Here is a 5,665-nt window from a genome sequence, read left to right as displayed (position 1 = left end):
CAGACAGACAGACAGGCAGACAAGAGAGACGGAGAGGAGAGGGGAAGAGAGCCCGAGAGAGCGGATCGAGAGAGGTTAGAGAAAGAACAGAAGAGAGAGAGAAAGAGAGGGAGAGAGAGAGACGCGAGAGGAAAGAGAGGAGGGGGAGAGAGAGAGGAGAGAGAGAGAGACGGAGACTAGGAGATGAGGGGGGAGGGAGGGAGGGGGGGGGGGAGGAGAGAGAGAGAGAGAGGAGACTAACGTTTAGATAAACAAAGTGGGTGGAGCGAGCTAGCCGCTGAGTGGTTTCTCCAGATCTTGACACTTGTTTGGCTTTATTCAGATTGACCTGGGAAATACAACAAACATTACTAATTCCAAATAAAATCCAATCCCTCGGCTCTGAGTAGCAGGGCTGTCGGGGACCCATAGAACGTGTTTCTATGGTCTCAGACGGTATCGGCTCGATAGTATTTTTGAACGGGACTAGTCTCTCGGTCTCGGGCTGGTCTTGCCAAATCTGGCTTTTGGGCTTCTGGTCTGGACCGAGCCAGGGTCTTTATCGGTTGATAAGAATGATTGGAGGGAAAGGGAAACCAAAATGATGTCTTGATACTGTCAGCATAAGACCTTATTTCTGTCCGGATCGTCTGATTGGAAATTTTCAAACCTTTTTGGGAACGGTCTGACGGGGACTACGACGAGTATCAGGTCTAGGACTGTCTTGTTTTGACAAAGGTGGTCATTGACTACCAGCCCTGCTGGATAGGGTGAAAATATTGGGATCGAGTCGCTGGACGTTCAGAATCAGAAATACGTATTATACCAAAGGGAACAAATGGATAAATAAATATAAAGGAGATGTAAGGACGGATATGTGTCATGATCAGGGACAGACCACAGGTGTCTTCTGTCTCCAGGGTCCAGCTTTGCCAACAGGAAGCTGTTGGAGCAGTTAACAGAAGAAGGACAAGAGAAGGAGAAGATGCGAGAGAGCTGGACGAGGGCCAAGAAGGTAACACACACACTACACACACACACACACACACACACACACACCACACGCCACACACGCAGGACGCAGACGCAGACGCAGGCCGCCGACGCAGGACTCTTAGCGCTACGCACACGCACCGGCACCCACAGAGGACACACACACACACACACACACACACACACAACAGACCGACTAGACACACACACACACACAACACACACACACAAACACCACGGCAACAACATGACACAAGACCCCACCCAACAACACACACATGCGACACACACACACACACACACACATCCCACACAATACACTAGACAACAAACACACACACAGGACACACCCAGAACACAGACACACAACACACACCAGAGCCACACACAGACACACACCACAAAAGACAAACCACACACGCAGAAGAGACACACACACCGGACACAACACACGCAGAGAACACAGACACACGCCAACACACAGCACACGCAGACAAACAACAGACACACAACCACATACCCGCACGACAGGCAGAAACAACACACACACACACCCCACACACACACACACACACACATCACCACACAGGGACACAAACACTTAGAAACTACACAGGACCATGTTGTTAAAGCTTATTGATGTCTTTTTATTGACGGTAATGCAAAAAAGTGTGGGTTGGTGTCTACGTGTTGTGTGATGTCGATGTGGTGGGTGTCTGTGTGGGTCTGTGTGTGTGTGTGTGTGGTGTTAGTATGTGTGGGTCGTCTGTGTGTGTGTTGGGTTGTGTGTGTGTTCAGCTCGTGTGTGTGTAGGTGTGTATGTCGTGTGCGTCTGTGGTTAACAGATGTGTGTTGGTGTGTGGTGTTGGTCGGTGTGGTGTGGTGTAGTGGAAAGGAAAATAGTGATATCTCTGTCTGTCGGTGGGTGGTGTGTCGTGTGGTGTCCTGTGTAGTCGGTCGGTGTGTAGTGTGGTGGTCTTCTGGTGTGTGGTTCGTGTGTGCTTGTGTGTGTCTCTGTGTGGGTGTGGTCTGTGTCGTGTGTGTCTCTGTGTGTTGTGTGTGTGTGTGTGTGTGTGAGCAGACAGCAGAGAAGAGGAAGGCATGCTGGATGACATGGCCATGCCAGCTGAACAGGAGAAGTCGACCACAAGGAGGCGCTGTCGGACCTCAAGCATGCAGCCCGAATCGAAGGAGGTCGCACTCCTATCAGATTTACACAAACCTATGTAATAAAACCAACTTCATTTATTTTGTTTTGCTTCATTGTCACTTCTCTTTGTCCCTTAAATTGTTTTTTGCGTTGTTTGTTATAGAGTGAAATTCCTTTCAGTACTAGAATAATAATCTCATAAGGTGAACACCGCATAATTAAAAAAGAGCTGATGAAAAATATTATAGCACAATTAGTCCTTAATATAGGAACAATTATTTAAGAACATGTAGAGAAATATTATTTATTTTTAATGGAGTGGACGGATTAACTGTTGTGATCTCTGTCACCTCTCCTTGTCTCACCTCACCCATGTTTTCCTGCCTTGCTCCTCTCCCTTTGATGGCCCTCTCCACTTTACGCTCCTTGTGGCATCTCCATGTTTCCTCCAGGTCTCTAGCATCCGTACTCTCCCTGAGTTTCCCCAGCTCTCTATATCTCCTCTCCTTTGTTTCCTCTCGAGTGTTCCTTCCCTATTACTAATCTCCCTGTTTCATCTCCTTGTTTCCTCTGCTTGTTTCCTCTCCTTGTCTCCTTACTATGCCACCATCCCAGGTCCGTCGGGTGACGAGCTCGTATGAGAAGAGTCTCCGAGGCCTCCATGAGACAGAACTCTCGAGGAGGAGATCCGGCAGCAGCTCGAGCTGAAAAGTAAACGGGAGGAGGAGGAGGACATGAAGCTGTTGGGACGCTGGTGGGACAGGGTGGGATCGCTGTGGGACAGGTGTGGGATCGCTGTGGACAGGTGTGGGATCTTTTTTTTTTTTTTCGCGTGGGACAGGGGGGATCGATCGGGGACAGATGTGGGACGCGTGGACGATGTGGGAGCGCTGTGTGGACGTGGGGATCGCTGTGGGACCGATGGGGGATCGCTGGGGGACAGAATGTGGGATCGCTGTGGACAGGGTGGGGATCGCGTGGGACGGTTGTGTGATCGCTGGGGACAGGGTGTGGATCGCTGTGGACAGGTGTGGGATCGCTGTGGGACAGATGACGGGATCGCGTGGGGAAGATGTGGATCGCGTGGGACAGATGTGGGCTCGCTGTGGACAGATGTGGGACCTCTTGTGGGACAGATGTGGGATGCTGCGGGGGACATGATGTGGGATCGCCTGTGGGACAGGTTGTAGGAGATCGCTGTGGGAACAGAGTGTGGGATCGCTTGTGGACAGATGGAGGGCTCGCTGTGGGACAGATGTGGATACTGTGGGACAGATGGTGGGATAGCGGTGGGACAGATGGGGAAGCTGTGGCACAGATGTGGGATCGATGTGCGGAAGATTGTGGAGTGACAGGTGTAACCGGGATCGCTGTGGAGACAGCGTGGGAGGATCGCTGTGGGACAGGTGTGGCGACGCTGTGGGGACAGAGTGGGATACGCGGTGGGAAAGATGTGGGATCCGGGGGGGCCTGTGGGACGGTGGGTGGATCGCGGTGGGACAGATGTGGATCGCTTGTGGAACAGATGTGGGATCGCTTGTGGGACAGAGGTGTGGTGATCGCCTGGGGACAGATGTGGGATCGCTTGTGGGACAGATTGTGGGATCGCTGTGGGACAGATGTGGGACGCTGTGGGGAAAGGGGGGGGATCGCTGTGGGACAGGTGTGGGATGCTGGGAACTGTGGACGCTGTGGGGAAGATTGGGGATCGACTGTGGGACAGATGTGGGATCGCTTGGGGACAGATGTGGGATCGATTGGGAAGCAGAGTGTGGATCGCCTGTTGGGGACGGATAGTGGGACAGGTGTGGGATCGCTTTATGTGGGACAGATGTGGGATCGCTGTGGGGGAATTGGTGCGGGAGAAAAAAGTGGTGGTGGGACAGGTGTAGGCGACAGATGTCGAAGATACAGTGTTTCCAGCACACAGAATGCCTGTGGACACCTGTCTAAATGTGTGTGGTGTGTTGGTGTGATGGTATGTGTGTCAGGTGCTGTCCGTGCTGTCTCGTAGTGTGTGTGTTGTGTATGTAGTCTTCGATCTGTTGTGGATGTGTGTGTGTGTGTGGTGTGTGTGTGTTGGTGTGGTCCAGGCTCGGACCAAAGGGCTGGAGGGTCTCCAGCCTGCGGGTGGAGCAGCTCCAGAACAGGTCGTCATGGAGGGAAAACAAGTAGGATGGTTGTGAGAGACGGCCGAAGAGGCAGAGGCAGAAACACACACCACACCACACACACACATCAGTCAGCACCACACAGCAACACACACTACACCCAACACACACACCAACAGTCTGAAACACACACAAACCATCACAACAAACATCACACACCACACAACAGTCTGACAACACACACACTCAAACCACATCCAGTGACACAACAGGACACACACAGTCGACACACAGTCTGCAACACACGCGCACACACACACACAACACACACACAACACACACACACATCACACATTCTGACACAAAGGGATCGACACACACTGTCGGAAGGGGAGGTGTGCATGTGGGTAATGCATGTGCTTACATCTGTAGTTCGATGGCTCCCTTAGTAATGAATCATGTAGCGTTCTGCAGGAAAACATGGAGAAGAACTCTCTGGACCATCAGGAGCAGATTGGGCGGCTCCGCAATGAACCACACACTTCAGTGGATGGACACACACACACAACACACCCACGGGACACACCACACCCACAGGGCAACACACACACACAAACCACACAGGGACCCACACCACACACATCAGGGACAAACACAGGGGACACACTTAAAGGAAACACACACACACACACAAACACACACATCACTATCACACACACACACAAACACACACACCACACACACAGGGACACACACAATAAGACAGGGGACACACAGGGACATCACACAACACAGGGTGGGAAACACAGGACACACACACACTAGGGTACATCAAATGCCAGGAACACACACAACTACCACAAGGACATTCAAACACACACTCACACACTATCACACAGCACACACACTCAACTACACTCAAAACACACTCACAAACACGCACACACACACTCACACACACGCACAACACACGACACAAACACACAGAGAGCGCGGAAACCGCACACACACGTTTTTTTTGAAGATGTTCTAAGAAATACATTTCGCAATTCTAGATAGGATGTGTCGGTGTTTGTCCTACATGGCTGTGTGTGTGTGTGTGTGTGTGCTGGTGTGGTGTGTGTGTGTGTGGTGGTGTGTTGGGGTGTTTTGGGTATGTGTGTGTGTGTGGTGTGTGTGGGTGGGTGTGTTTGTGTGGTGCGGCTGATATCCGGTCCAGGCTCTAATTGAATCGTGGTCTAATTAAAGCAGTAGCGGTCTCCATGGCACGGAAGGACAGGTAAAGCGTGGCCGGAGGAAACAGTCTGTTACATCACACAATCGAGTCAGCGTGGTACTAAACAAACCCACACCACACACCACACCACACACACAACACAAACACAAACACACACACACACACACACCCAGACAGACAGGACAGAAGACACGA

General features: G+C 51.5%; 1 long non-coding RNA gene across 1 annotated transcript; it reads left to right on the top strand.

Annotated features, from left to right (window-relative positions):
• The first annotated feature begins 888 nt into the window (after positions 1-888).
• On the top strand, positions 889-2,834 carry LOC116689586 (uncharacterized). Its single transcript, XR_004332048.1, has 3 exons — positions 889-994; positions 2,054-2,166; positions 2,738-2,834. It is a non-coding gene; the product is annotated as an uncharacterized LOC116689586 (long non-coding RNA).
• The last annotated feature ends 2,831 nt before the right edge of the window (positions 2,835-5,665 follow it).

This window comes from Etheostoma spectabile, chromosome 5 (assembly GCF_008692095.1).
Source record: "Etheostoma spectabile isolate EspeVRDwgs_2016 chromosome 5, UIUC_Espe_1.0, whole genome shotgun sequence".
In the NCBI taxonomy this organism is placed as follows: Eukaryota; Metazoa; Chordata; class Actinopteri; order Perciformes; family Percidae; genus Etheostoma; species Etheostoma spectabile.
Note: the sequence above shows the minus strand (reverse complement) of the source record. Positions and strands in the feature narration are given on the sequence as shown.